Source organism: Canis lupus, chromosome 10 (assembly GCF_003254725.2).
Source record: "Canis lupus dingo isolate Sandy chromosome 10, ASM325472v2, whole genome shotgun sequence".
Classification (NCBI taxonomy): Eukaryota; Metazoa; Chordata; class Mammalia; order Carnivora; family Canidae; genus Canis; species Canis lupus.
In genome coordinates this window covers 49,858,789-49,874,231 of record NC_064252.1, presented here as the reverse complement: position 1 = coordinate 49,874,231, position 15,443 = coordinate 49,858,789, and the positions used below count along the sequence as shown (strand labels likewise).

General features: G+C 51.4%; 1 non-coding gene across 1 annotated transcript; it reads left to right on the top strand.

Moving 5' to 3' along the window:
* Window positions 1-1,185: 1,185 nt before the first annotated feature.
* On the top strand, window positions 1,186-1,290 carry LOC112675815 (U6 spliceosomal RNA). The gene has a single exon (XR_003146089.3). It is a non-coding gene; the product is annotated as a U6 spliceosomal RNA (small nuclear RNA).
* Window positions 1,291-15,443: the final 14,153 nt, after the last annotated feature.

Below are 15,443 nucleotides of genomic sequence, written 5' to 3'. Positions count from 1 at the left end.
GGGGTAAGATTACTCTGTCGAAGAGGACAACTATTTTTGTAGTTCTCCGGTCCCTATGATATTTATGATTTTCCTCCAGAATGGTGGGGTGTAATTGTGATCACACTCATACGCACACTGGGTGCCAACCGGTCTATTTGACATTTGTGTTCCTTTGGTGGTTAGTTAGTTAGTTAGGTTGGACGTTTTTCTGTACATTGGTTTACTGGTCACAATTTGCTTTCTGTAAATGGTTTCTTCGTACCCCCTGCCTTGTTATCTATAAGGCTCTTTGGTTTTAAACTTTCAGTTTATATGAGCCCTTTATGTAATACGTCCTCCTCATAACTGTTTAGGAAGGAGCCAGAGTACAAATACATAAAAACAGATAGTAACCTTTTATCTTTACTGTTTGCTGCTGATATTTCTCTCCACTTGTCCCTTTTCAGTCATTTTTTTTTTTTAAATGCAGAACATTTACATTTTTCTGTAGTCAAACGGGCTAATCTCTCCTTTGTGATTTTTATCAGTGATTTCCAAGTTTAATGAAAGACATTCTCCCTCTGGAGATTTGATGAATGTTTAAGTCTCTCTTCTAGTTTTCCTAGGTTATTAAAAAATATGGAACTCTTTAATCCCTATAAAATTTTTCTTTAAAGACTCCCTCTGGTCTGAGGCAGAGGATAATTTCAAAGAATAACTTTCTCAAATTTAGCAGTTTCCTTTCCTGGTTTCTTTGCCTGTGTTGGCACTTGGGGCTGAGCCTGACCACGTCCTGCAGGCCGTCTGTCTGTCTATCTGTCTGGACGGAAGGGATAACAGAATCGGAACTTGCCTCTTGAGCTACACCCCCATCCAACAGGCAGCACAGGGTCATGGAAGAACAGGACCCAGAACTGGGTCTGGCCCCTGAGTGTGGACTCTTAGCCTCCCATTCTCCCTCTGCAAAATGGGGCCAAGAGCACCTGACAGACAGGGCTGTTGTGAAGATGGTAGGAGACAAAATATGGAAAGTTCTAGAACACCACTTGGCCTCTCATGGATCTCTCAGGGCCCTGCCTTTGCACTGACTTGACTGCTGGGTCCCACCCCATGACCAAAGGGCCCCTGAGCCTCCCTCACCACAAAGCGTAGGCAGACCTACCAGAGCAGTTAAGAGTATTTACTTTTTTAGGTGAGAAAATTGAGGGTTAGAAAGTCTAAATGGTGCACTTGCTTTGGCCACACACAAACTAAAATTGGAAAGATGCAGAGTTAGGATGGCTCCTGTGCGAGGATGACACGCAAATTCATGAAGTATGCCTTTTTTTTTTTTTTTTTAAGAAGACGATGTAAATGTCAGAGCAGCCGACGCCCTTGCCTGCTCTGACACACGGCATCCTCCGCTCTTCTTGGCCTCGCCGCACCTCAGCTCCTCAGCACCCTCAGCACCCTCAGCACCCTCAATGTGAAATGGAGCTAATTGTCCTCATCGGTCTCCACTGCTGAGGGGTTATTTGATGATCAAATGAAAGGCTCTGAAAAAGGCCACGGAAAAATCCAGAGGCAAGGTAGCGTCCCCATGGGCGGCTCAGTCCACTCCTCCCTCAGCCTGGACACAGACGAGGCCTTGTGTTAGGTCTGCAAGGCTCCCTGCCTCCCCGCCCCTGCTCCCCAGGAGAACCACGCAGAGACTCTGTGAAGGCCCCTTGTGCCCGCTGCTCGCTGGGCAAGAGGCCCAGGGCTTGGCGGAGGCCCCAGGAAGCAGAGCCTGGAGGTGAGCCGCACTCAGACCCCGCCGCGTTCAGCCTGGAGCTGCTTCTGAAGTCTCGGAGAGCCAGGGTGAGGAGGAACCTGGGGTCACGCAGGCCTCCCCCATTTCACAGATGTGAAAGGTCAGGCTCAGAGGGGCAGCCAGTTAGTGGTCATGTCAGAACTTGGGCTGGGGGATCCTGGCTCCCACACTTTCCACTTGGCCTCCACTGCTGCAGTGGCTTCCTTCAGAAGGGCTCCTCTGGCCCTTCTGGAAAATTCTTTGCAATTCGATGACATTTGAGCATAACTGCACGATGTTGGAGGATCAGAGCGCTTTGACAAGCATAGCAAAGCACTAAGAACAAGATGCCTCCACAGTTGGGAGGGAGTTTCCTGGGAATAGAATTTTCCAGAAGGGGAAAGAAGCGTTTTGAGCAGAAGTTTGAGTTTATTGAAACAGCTGGAAGAATGTGGGGGCAGTGGCTGGAGGCAGGCAAAGGTAGTGTGGAAATGTGACACCACCACCCTGGCATTTTGGCATTTAAAAATAAAGTTGCTTTCTCTTTTAGCACTATTTTTGTTTTGTTTTGTTTTATTTTGTTTTGTTTTTTGTTTTTTAAACAGAAGCCAGACTGCTCCCATTGAAGTTTGAGAGGCTAGCAGTGGTCCTGAAACCTGGCTACACATTGGAATCCCCTGGGTGTTTTCAAGATCCCAATGCCCAGATCAAACCCCAAAGCAAGCATATGGGGGTCTCTCAGGGGAGGACCAGGGCCTCAGTAGTTCTTAAAGCTGCTCAGATTTGAATGAGCCGCCAAGGTTGCTCAGACGACCATCAGCCCCTGCATCACTTTGCCTTCTGGTTTGTGAATCTAAATACATAAACACGTGGGGGCAAAGGTGTAATTCTGTTCACCCTGCACACTTGTCCAGGCTCCTTCTCAGGAAGACCACCGGGAGAAATTTCACTTGTCTTCCCCCTCCCACCACCCATCCCCAGTCCAATCTTACTGTTGGGGCCTTGCCCCGAGCCCTCCTCCTCTTAGAGGTGGTCCCAAATCAGGATGATTTTTCTTCTACTGAGTCATACTGTGCCTCTGATTTGGGCTCATGGCCAACATGCGAATCTTCCCTGTGGCTTCACCTGACATGGCTTGTTATTTCTGTTTTCAGCTATGTGCATATTCTCTGCCCAAGGAGATGGTCAACCCTCTGAGGACAAGACCCCCATACATTCCCTTCCCAGAAGCCCTGGGTTGTCCAGGAGCCTTCAGTTTAAGACTTGTTGTCCAGGAGCTGAACGAAGTCACTGGATCCACATGGATTATATTCAGCACATTTAATTCTGACAATGACTCTGGAAAATTGGGACTGTGCTATTATTACTTTTTATCCCCACTTTATGATGGAAATGCAGCTTAGCTCAAAAGCTGTGTCACACAGATCGAGGAAGTGGCAATACACCAGGCCCATCGGGCTTCCTTCCCCACTACTAACAGTAGACACGTCCTCAGAACAGGCAGGATTTTGTTGGGGGCCAAGCCCAGGGAGGCCTGATTGTCCTGGAGACCTCTCTCCGACTGGGCAGTCAGGGAGGCCATCTGTGAAGGGCTGTTTGGTCTCCAGTTCCTCAGGCCTGAGGAGGCAATGTAACAGGGTGGAAGTTTCCACTGAGATCTTAAGATGATAGGTATGGGTTCCCAGGGTCACTGGAAGCAAAGGGCACATTTTATAAGGAAACATTTTAAAACTTGTTTTACAAATCTTACAGCCCTGGGGAAAGGGTCTTGTTATTGAGTGCCAGGTTTGTCCTCTGTGAGGAAGAGGAGTGGGAGGTGCCTGCCTCTTGCATCAGGCCCGAGAGGGGGTTCGTCAGGGCTTCTCAGGGAAAGGAGTATGGGATCCCTACACTATGGGGAGATGGGCTGGAGCTTGACTCTCACTTGAGAGACCCAGAGAGCTAGAGATGGTTGGCCAGCTGCTCAGAGGACGAACCGAAGGACAGGCTGCTGTGCTGAGATCAGCCTGAAGTTCCCGAGTCTTCTGGGAGAAGGGATGCATGGATATATCCCACAGAACAGAACCAGAGAGGGTCTCTTGTGGGTTGAATTGTGTCCCAGGACCCAGGAGTGATGGCTGATGTTCCTGAATCAGGGAAAGAGCCACAGGGAAATGCAGCCCCAGATGGGCCCAAGGGGAAAGAAATGGGGGCTCACCCTGCCTCTGGGCCTCTGTCCCCTTGCCTAGCTGTAGACCCCAGCATTCGGGGTGGTTCTGCACGCTGGGCAAGGCCTTCTCGACCCTATGAGCCCTCCCGCTGACTCTGTGCACAGCAATCCCTTCTCTCGTGCTGCATCATAACTGGTCGCTGACCGTCTCTCTTCCAGGACAGTGGGCGTGTTTTGTCTGCACAGCTCGGTTCAGCGGGGTGCAGTTTTCTGGGTTCACATAACACAGGGCTCAGCAATTTTTTTCTTTTTTTTTTTCTTTTAACACAGAGAGAGAGGCAGAGAGACACAGGCAGAGGGAGAAGCAGGCTCCCTGCGGGGATCCCGATGCAAGACCTGGTCCCAGGACCCCAGGATCACGACTTGAGCTGAAGGCAGACGCTCAATCACTGAGCCACCCAGGTGCCCAGCAAACTTCTTCTTAAAAAGTTATAATGCTTTCAGCTTTGCAGAGCAGTGCAGTCTCTGTAACAACAATCCGACTCTGCTGTTGTCGTGTGAAAGCAGCCACAGGCCAGACATAAATGAACAGGTGTCCTCGTGTCCAGTGACACTTCATGTACAGAAACAGGCCGCTGGCCGGAGGGCTGTGGTTTGCCGGGCCCAGACCTGCTGTTTCTCATGGACGAAATCACACGTGAGCAAAAGTGAAACTTGCACTACAGTCGTATGAGAACACATTTGTATTTCCAGAACGAGTGTTAAGGCAGAAGAGACCGAAGGATGGGGCTGTTATGAGGGGTGAGTGGATCGGGGCCCGTAAAGCCCTTACTGAGTCATTGACGGGTCCATGATCAACAGATGGTAGTGATCGTTCTTAGCTATGGGAGAGGGCTGTTGTTGGGACCACACTGGATTCGGGACGTCACGTACTTAGAACAGGGCTTGAAACAGTTTTGATCAAATCTAAGACATACTTTTAAAAAATCATGGTGAAATTCACATAATATAAAATTTACTGTTTTAATCATTTTCAAGGGTACAATCCAGTGGCGTCTAATGCATCCACAGTGTGTGCAACCATCAACATTATCTAGTGCTGGAACATTTTCATCACTCTGGAAGGAAGCCCCACGCACACTGAGCCATCATTCCTCATTCTGCTCTCCCCCAGGCTCTGGAAGACATACTTTTTTTTTTTTTCCTCACATCTTCACATCTCTGAGACCCAGCTGTGCTTACAGTCAAGGGTCTTATGATCAGGGCTTCTCAGGTGGCAGTCCCACGTCGGTGTCACTGAGTGCAGGAGCATAAACTTCGCCGTGGCTCTTCGGTAGAGTTTTGTGCTTTCTTGGGCATGACGAAAGATACAGAACACAGTGGCAGGGCATAAATTTGATATTAATGAATCAAATATTCATCATCAGAAGACTAACCATAGTCTATGTTCCCTCCAAGGCAACAACCACAAAGCAAGTGCTTTGTGGGAGAAGAAAGGAAGCTACCAATGGTTAAAGCTGGGCTGTATTTTATTACTGAGATGTGTAGAAGATGGGGCCTGTCACATAGGAAGCAAGGCAACTGGAGCCCAGAGAGATTGTGAAATCCCTTGGAATAGATAATAAAAAATTTCAAAGTAATGAGAAGTTGGTGTGACTGGTTCATGCGTCACATGGGACTGTTATTAAGACATCATGTCTCAGTTTCATGGCAGTATTATTTTTCTTGATGGTACATAAAAAACAGCGTATCCTGCAATTGATGGCATCTTAAAATGATGATACAATATTATTACCATCACGTTGTACTGTTATTTCCATTTACTTGTTTCCCCCACTAGACCGGCAGTGTTTGGAAGACAGGGAGTTTTCTTACTCACTGCTGAATCCTCAGTGCCTGGCCCGGTGTGTAGTAGCAACCAACAAACGATGTGGAGTGAATGAAACTCATTTGGGAACTGATGCTCAAGTTAATTAATTAGGATTAGCACCCAGCTTTAAGGTCGCTGTGAAGACTAAGTGGAAAACCACCTTTAAAAAATTCCCACTCGTCTCGTGCTTGGCACAAAGTAAGTGCTCAATAAGCACATGCTTGATGGTTGTGTTGGTAACAGGCAGGATTGGGTTTGGTGAAAGCAGTACGACACTCAGAACAGCAACGGCTTAACCTAGATGGAAACTGATCACTGTCTCAGACACACGAAGTGTGACTGTGGCAGTTAAGCGCTCAGGGATGGTGGCCCAGCTGACAGGACCATCAGGTTCTCAAGGTAATTTCCTCATGATGCCGCGGCATCCTTAGACGTGGTATCCGCCTTTAAGGGCTAAAATGGTTGCTCGAGCTCCAGACATTGTGTTCACATTCCAGTTGGCAGGAAATAGGAAAGGAGGTCAGAAAAATGAATATGAATATGTCCCCAAAGTCATAAACGCTGCTCTGCTTATACTCCCATTGGCTAGAACTTGACTACCCCTGAGCCCATGGAGCCTGGGAAACACGGGCTTTTGTCTAGGCAGCTACGTACCCTACTAAAATTCGGGGGTTCGATTACTGAGGAAGAAGGGCAGAATGGATGTTGAGGGACAACTAGCAGGCTCTGCGACAACTGTTAAACAACGTGGTGCTGCTGACACGTGCAAGCTGGCACGTGGGCTTGTTCTCTCCTGGCGCCGGATGGCTTTCAGGGGGGCTGCCAAAGACAAGGAGGATTTAAATGAGCAGAAAGGATGGGTAAGGGCATTTCCAGCAGGAGGATGGCCGCACAAGGCTCGTAGGCAGGAAGGTACAAGGTGTGCCTGTGGGTTGCGGGCTATCTGTGGCCACCCAGGGGCCGGGTGTTGGAGGCCAGCTAGCTGGCTCACAGCCCCGGGAGCAGGGGGCTGGTGCTGCGCTGACTATAATTACCCCTAGAGCCTTGGTTTCCTCCTCTGTAAAACTGACACAGACCATCCCGTTGTGAGGATTCAATGAAATGCAGTAGGAGGAAGGAAGCCCTCTGTAAGCTGCAAGCTCCTATGCACTTCAGGTGTTCAAAACCAGTAGCCACTGTCATGATGACGTGGGTTCAGCTTTGGAAGAGAGGAAGAATTTGCAATGCATCCCCCCCCCCCCCGCCCACCACCAGGCAGCTCCCCATTTGTAGACCCCTGTGCAGCTGTGAGATGGGAGTGGAGGGTGGAGGGCATGCAGGCAGACAGACAGGAGCCTGTAGTGGGGCAGAGGGGCTCCTGGAATGCAAGATAGTGACCGGGAGAGTGCAGTGAGGGGACCTGTTGCCCTGCTTCCCCCCCTCCATCAAGCACAGTGGGTCAGTGGCCTGTGCTGACCAGGGATCAAGTCTGGGTCCCCCAGGCCCACGCAGGCTCCTGGGTTGGGGGCCAGCTCTTGGGTGCCTCCTCCTTCACATCCCTGCAGGAGCCCCTGTGGCAGAAGCCAGAGCTACCAAAGCTGAAGGTGAGGGTGGAGAGTGCAGGGGGGGCGGCCTCTGTCCAGCGTGGGCCTGGAGGTCTGACCAGGCGGCTGCCTGTCCACAAAGGGGCCAAGTGGGATGGAACAGGGCCTTAGCCACAGCAGGACACCTGAGCCTGGGCAGCTTGAACAACAGACATTTATTTCATAGCTCTGGAGGTTGAGAAGTCTACAGGATCTAGATGCTAGCTCATTCGTTCTGCTGTGAGCGTCTTCCTGGCTTGCAGATGGCACCTTCTTGCTGTGCCCTCACATGGCAAAGAGAGAGGGCTCTGGTCTCTCCTCTTCTCTAAAGATTTTATTTATTTATTCATGAGAGACACACAGAGAGAGAAGCAGAGACACAGGCAGAGGGAGAAGCAGGCTCCATGCGGGGAGCCCAATGTAGGACCCGATCCCTGGGCCAAAGGCAGCGCTAAACCGCGGAGCCACTTGGGCTGCCCTCTCCTTCTCTTCTCATAAGAACACTAATCCTCATATGGGGGCCCACCCTCCTGACCTCACCTGAACCTAATGACCTCCCAAAGGCCCCACCTCCAAATACTATGGCATCGGGGCTTAGGGCTTCAGTATAAGAAGGACTACAGACATACATGAAGGAACACTAACACTGAATCTGTAATAGATCCACAAGGAGCCCTGGGCCCCTTGGGGTCCTGCTCTGCCCTGTGCTCTGCTCCGTGCTTGGCTACACCTCCTGGGTATGCATCACGGCTGGGCTGGCACGTTTCTGCTCTGGCCTGATGGAGGAGTCAGGTGGGAGCTCGGAGCCGCTGCCTCTGCTGATGCGTAGGGAGGGCCCCCAGCACAGATGTCCCGGCGGGAGGGAGGCCGCAGCAAGGAGGTGGGCAGGCCTGCAGCCACATTCCTAGGCCACCAGGGTTTCATTACGCTGATGAAAACCAAACTGTGCCTTTTCTTTTTCTTTCTTTCTTTCTTTCTTTCTTTCTTTCTTTCTTTCTTTCTTTCTTTCTTTCTTTCTTTCTTTCTTTCTTTTTCTTTCTTTCTCTTTCTTTCTTTCTTTCTTTCTTTTTTCCTTCCTTCCTTCCTTCCTTCCTTCCTTCCTTCCTTCCTTCCTTCCTTCCTTCCTTTCTTTCTTTCTTTCTTTCTTTCTTTCTTTCTTTCTTTCTTTCTTTCTTTCTTTTTTTTTTCCTTCATGAGATTCCTACAAAGTGGGTTACGAAGCCGGTGGTGATAAATAAGTACAGAGGGTGGGACTGGAGGGGAAGGAGAATCAGAGAAATGACCAGGGAGAAGCACCCACCAGGTCAGAGACACAGAGAGGAGGGTGGGAGGGGGACACTGTGAAGATACAGAGATGGGGACAGGCAAAGAAAGACACAGGAGGAGAGGGAGCCAGAGTGAGAGATGGGTGGACACAGTGGCCAAGATCCCGTGAGATGCATGGGAGATGGGGTGTGTTGGAAGATGCAGAGTATCAGGGGGACATCTGGGGACGGGGAAAAAGCCCCGAGGGAGAAGAGGACATGGAGGCCAAAAGAGGGCCCTTCCCCACCCTAGCCCAACCCTGGAGAGAGAAAAAGGGGAACCAGGGGACCCGCTCTGCCCTGTGCGACTTACTAGGCACCGGGGTCTCCCCTCCGTCTGGCCTGGCTGCCCTCCCTCTAGTCCAACCCTTCACCTCCAGATTGGGACTCGGTGTCTTGGGGTCCTAGTGACAGGGTCAGAGGGGCCCAGTGTGGCCAGGCCAGCCTACAGGCTGGCAGTGGGGATGTGACCTCCAGGGGCCCTCTTAGTCGCAGGGCCCACTGGACAGCAGCAGGCGGTGGTGGTGCGGGAGGGAGAGGAGACCAAACCCAAGGCAAAAGTGGGAGGCGAAGTGAAAAGGAACATCACACATTCAGATCATTAGCTACAAGTTGCCTTCCCTTCCAGAGAGTGTGGCCTTCCAGAACCAGATGGTGGTGAATCATGCTCATCCCCAAAGCGTGGCCAGACCTTTCCCTGAGAACAAATCCCAGCAAGCTAGGGTCCCTCTGACCCTGGCAGGAGGTGAGGAGGCAGCTTTCCTAGAAAAGAAGTTCCAATGGCCTCTCCCAGCACCCATGGGAGGGCTCCAGGACCCAAGACCGGGCTAGGTCAGAGTGGCCAGCAGGGCGAGGGACAGCCTATGCATGTGTGTGTGTGTGTGTGTGTGCACACGCTCGTGGGTGTGTTGGGTACCAGGAGATGGCTGTTGGGGGTCTAGAGGCCAGGGCGGGGACACCCATCTCGGGAGAGCGTGAGGAGGGAGGGAGGCACCTGTGCAGTCTCAGGCCCGGGGAGCAGAGGACAGGTAGGACTTGCCTCTCCCTCTGCCCTCGGCTCCCCACACATCCTCAGAAATGTCAGAGTCTGACAAGCCCTTGGCAGGGGCTCCGCCCCGTCATGAGGAGCAGTGTAGGAGCAGCTGGCTGTACCTCCTCAGAAAGGATCCCCTAAAAAGGGTGAAGACAGTGTCATTCTTCCAAACCAGAGGGCGACGAGAGAGGCTCAGACTGCGAGAGGCATTCAAGACAGGCTGGTCCCCCGCTCAGTGCACAGAAAGGGGCAGGAGTTCACCCAAGGCCACACAGCCAGGCCATCGCGTTTGTGTTTATTGGTTGTTGAAGTGTAGCTGACGTGCAATGTTATATTAGTCTCAGGTATACGACGTAGTGATTCAACAGCCTGACTTAGTACTCAGTGCTCGCCACTGTAGGTATGGTCACCACACAATATTACATTATTGTTGATTATATTCCCTAGGTTGTACTTTTCATCTCATGACTTATTTTATTTTATAACTGAAAGTTAGTACTCGCTTTTTTTTTTTAAGTAGACTGCACACCCAACGTGGGGCTTGAACCCATAACCCTGAGATCAAGAGTCACATACTCTATCAACTGAGCTGGCCAGGTGCCCTGAAAGTTTGTATTTCTTAACCCCCTTCACCTCCTTCACCTATCCCCCCACCCTCATCCTTTCTGGCAACCACCAGTTTGTTCTCCGTATTTATGAGTCTGTTTCTGTTTTGTTTGTTTGTTCATTTGTTTTGGTTTTTGGATTCCACATATAAGCGAAATCATATGGCATCTGGCTTTCTCTCTCTGACTTACTTCACTTAGCGTAATCCCCTCTAGGTCCATCCATGTTGTCGGGAATGGCAAAAATTTCATCCTTTTTAAATGGTTACCATTTGATCGTATGCATATACCACATTTTTTTGAGGGGGAGGTGGGAGAGGGATAGAGGGAGAAGGAGAGAGAGAATCTAAAGCAGACTCCACGCCCAGCATAGAGCCGGATGTCAGGCTTGATCTCACAACCCTGAGGTCATGACCTGAGCCAAAATCAAGAATCAGATGTTTAGGTGACTGAGCCACCCAGGCAGCCCTATGCCATATTTTCTTTAGCCAACTTTTGATTCTGTTCCCGACCTTCCCAGCATCCTGCGTCCAACTTGCCTGCATCTTTCAGGTCTTATCTCAGTGGGGCTCACAGCAGCCCTGTGATGTGGGTAGGATCATTCTCCTTTTACCAGTAGGGTAAAATGGGGCCCATGAGTAAGTAGCCGGAGGGCTCGTCCAAGGTGGAGCTGAGGTCAGAACTGAGAGGGGCCTGGGCTCCAGGGGCAGGGCTGTCCTCTGCTGTGACAAGGCAGCTCATTTCTTTTTTTTATTTTTATTTTTATTTTTATTTTTATTTTTATTTATTTTATTGGAGTTCAATTTGCCAACATATAGCATAACATCCAGTGCTCATCCTGTCAAGTGCTCCCCTCAGTGCCCGTCACCCATTCACCCCCACCCCCCGCCCTCCTCCCCTTCCACCACCCCTTGTTCGTTTCCCAGAGTTAGGAGTCTCTCATGTTCTGTCTCCCTTTCTGATGAAGGCAGCTCATCTCTGCAGCGGGCAGTGGCTCACACCATGTTGGCCCTAGGCCCCCCTCCCCGCCTTCCCACCCAAGCAAGCCCCTCCTGTTTGGGCAGAGACGGTGGTCACCCGAGTGGAGCCCTCTGTTCCATGGCCCTGACTAGACGGGCCCAGCCCAGTCTAAGGGACTGGTTTCTTCAGTGAGGCCTTGTTTTCCTGGGGCTCCTCTTTGAAATCTCTGCCCCCTTCTCGCCCTCCGCGGGAGCCACCTCAGCTCCTCAGTGTGGGTGCGTGTGTCAGCCACTGTCCCGGGCAGGAGGCTTTGGGGCAGCCACAGCACAGTGACACATGGTTTGATGTGGGATGGGAATATTTTAAATCTGAGTGATCCTTCAGAGACTGGAACATGTGGTTTCCAGAAGCCCAAGGGCACTGGTTCCCTGAAGAGGGGGGAGGGGTGTGAGGGGAAAGTGTGGAAGGGTAGGGGGTGGGGTGGGGCCCGCACTGACCGAGCCCAAGTCCAACCTGCCAAGTGTGGGCCTGGGAAGGCCGCGGCCGGCGGCAAGCGTGGGTGGGTTCCTCTGGACCCTGGAAGCAGCCCGCCCCCCCCGGGACCCCTGCTCCCAGCACGTTTCCTGCAGCCTCAGCAACATGGTCCTGTTTTTCCCCAGTCTCCCCGGTGCAGCTCAGTCCACCCGACCAGAGCGAGCCTGGGTACCAAAGGCTTCCCCTTCCTCTGTCCGGAGAGGGTGTGAGGAGGGGTGATCACATTTTCCGGGGCCCTCAGGCCCCAGGCAGGGGGAGGCTGGGGAGACGGGACAGCAGGGCTTGGAACTCATCAACCAACTGCAGATGCGCCTGTCTGGGTTCTGGGCTCGGTCCGGAGGATGCAGGTGGGCTCCTGCACGTGAGCAGCCGGGCCAGGCCCCCACTCGAGAGAGAGGGGCCCCCCAGAGGGTGGCCAGGGTGCAGCCAGAGACGTCGATGGCTGCCCTATCCTGTGACACAGGCTCTTCAGTTTGCTTGGAAGAGCCGGGTGGATGGAGACGCCCACAGGGCTCTGTGGCCAATGGCTTCCAGACTGGGCTGGAGAGCCTCCTTCCTGGGGAGCCTACCTGAGACTCAGCAGCCTTTAGGACCTTCTTCCCCAAAAGCTAGGTGATTGGCCAGCGAGCCACCACCCAGTATGGCGTCCCTGGATCGGGCAGACTCTCTGGGCCAGCTGTCAGAGCAGAGGCCACCTCCCTTCTACTGGCCTGGGCGGCGGTTCCCATCCCCGGTCCAGTCTGTCCGGCAGGTTGAGGAAGTGGTTTTGCAGGAAGAAGTATTTGTGGCCATGGTCCTCCAAGGGGCTCTGGGAGAGGAGGTACCTAGAGTTGCCTGGGGGGACTCCCCCAGTCATTAGGACATGAAGGCAGGGGTCCTTCATTTACTGGTAAGCATTTATTGAGGGCCTACTCTGTGCCAGGTAGGGCATATAAAATCCCAACCCATGTGGCACTTTTAGAGTCCGGTAGGGCAGAGCAGAAGTAAGCCATGATCACAATCAAATGTGACACATACACTGAGAAGGGTGGGTAGGGTGTCTGGGTGCTCATGGGGTCCTGACTCCGTTTTGGGGCTAAGGAAGCTCTTCATGGAATCTGGTCACCTAAGATGATGCCCGAAGATGGTGAAGTGAGTGTGTGTGTGTGGGGGGGGGGGGTTTAGGAATGAGCTTTCCAGGTTGAGGAGACAGTGGGGGCAAAGCGAGAGGAATGATGGTACTTTCCAGAAGTGACTTCCAGAGCAGGTGGTGGGGGAGGAGAGGGCTGCAGAAATAAGCAGACGCCACTCACAAAGGACCTTGCCTATCTTAAGGTTTTATACCTTTCTTGACTCTTCAGCCAGAGTTTTTCTCAGCCTCCAACTCCAGCAGGAAACCCAGTGGGAAATAATGACTTCCTGCCCTCCCAGAGACAAAAACAAAACCCCAGTAATTTCTGCCTAGCCCCAGAATGTCAAAAGTTGACTCATGCTTGGGTAACATAGATGATGGGAGCTTTCTCTTTTAAAAACAGGGCTTATTGTTTTTCTATTTATAAGGTAATACATGCTCCATGTAGAAAAGTGTAAAGAAGAAAGAAGATCCCATAGGATCCTTTTATAGGAGGTAACCAATATCGACATTTTGCATTTTTCCTTCCAGTCTTTTTTTCTTTTTTTAAACGTGCTTTTTTGGGTTGCATAGCTGAGGCAAAACTGTACATACATTTTCTTATGTGCTTTGTACCCTTGACAATAACATAAGTATGTTCCCTTTTAAAAATTCTTCATTTTTAAGAGCTGAGTCTCATGGTATCTCTCGGTTTCCCTGCAGACTCCAGGCCTCAGTGTCTTTGAGAAAAGCGATGCCTGAGCTAGCTGACCATCACAGTCTCCTGGTGACCCTGGGGACCAGCCAGGCTTCCGGCATTAGAATCCAGCAGGTGAGGCTTAGAAACCTGCCCCCCCCGCCCCTGGCCCAAGCCCTGAAGCCTCTCAGGAGCAGTGTGTGCCATGGCTGTTGCAAGGCCCTCTGGGCTGCACGGCACCTGCAGAGCTCTAGGACGGCACAGAGCTGAGATGGCTCACCTTACGTCAGACACAATTATGTCTACTTTGTAGAATTGTCAGGAAAAAACAGATACGGCTCTTGGATCGCAGGGTCTGGCAAATGGGAGGTGCTCAAAAATGTAGTCACTCCTGTCGTGCCTGGTCTGGATGGAGGCTGTCGGGCTGTAACCCCAGCAGACAGGCACTCTTTCTGAAGGGCTTCCCCACCTCAGGACCCTGTTCTCCTCAACCTCCTCCGCATCAGATACAGAGTTATGCTCACCTTCTCAGAGGCACATCTATTGTGGAGAAGCCATTAAAAAAAAAAAAAAAAAAAAGACCATATTGCCATGAGACAGATTATGTGTCATTGGGACTATTCCCGAAAAAGGGAGGCAAGTGGCCGCAGATGACCTGGGAAGGCCTGGGGATGGCGGGCTGGGGAGGATTCTAAGCACAAGGTGAAGGGCTGTCAGGACCCTGCCTCCCTGATTCGAGGTGAGACTGCAGGAAGAAATCCAGGGCAGTTGGCCTTTATTGAGTGTCTGCTCCACTCAATAAAGGGGCGGTTGTCGTCTGGGCAAATACTTTGTCACTGGTTACTGATGAGATAAGCCTCAAAATGGAGAAGAAACACAAATTTTTAGAGCAATGTGATGTTGCCACAATATCCAAGTGTGTGATCATATGTTCTAGTAATTCCTTAAAAAAAAAAAAAAAAAGATGTTATTTATTTATTTGAGAGAGAGAGGGAGAGAGGGAGAAGCAGGCTCCCCACTGAGCAGGGAGCCCCATGCAGGGCTCCATCCCAGGGCCCGGAGTCATGACCTGAGCCGAAGGCAGATGCTTAACCAACTGAGCCACCCAGGCGCCCCGCTAGTAATTCCTTTTTCCTCTATATTACAGAAGCATTGATCTGTGACCAATTGAACGTTTACAAAATTGATCCTTCACAGAAAGCTTGAGACACTGGTCTAGAGACTGATATAGGATATGAATCCTCAAGCAGCCTCTGCAGACTCTTGAATTAGGGGGTCCTTTCTCCTCCCTTTGTCCCCTGCAGTGAGCTAGCATCCATCCCAGCGTTTGCCAGCTAAGTTTCTGCTGTTCCCGATCACCTGTCCCACCCCAGCCACGAGGCAGGGCCTCGACTCCTGAAGGAGACCCCACAGAGAGTCTGCAGGGTCCCAGTTAACCAAGGAGCCAGGGGCGCTCCCTCAGGGTGGCTGCCACAGGGAGCTGCTGCGTTCCCGAGGCGTCACAGGCAGAAAATGGCTCAGATAGCATCTGCCCTTCATTTGCCATCAGGGGGGCTGTCCCCTCCAATCCGAGTCGGTCCCGCTGCGGTGGCTGCTGTCCTGAGCTTGCCATCAACTAATTGTCAAGCCTCTGCTCCATCCTGAGATGAGCACTTTGCTCTGGGGATGCCAAATGAGGATATTTTTGGTAAGCACTTACTCTGATTAACTCATTTAATTTTCACGACAACCACATGGGAGAGGGCCTATTTTTACCTTCGTTGCACAGGAGAATCTCAAGTAGGTTAAGGGACAGGCTTAAAAATCACACAGCTGATAAGTGGCAGGTCTGGGGGTTGCCTCAAGGCTGCCCTACTCTGGGCCCTGAGCTCTTAACTTGAGTGTGATGCCATGGACCTGCCCTGGAG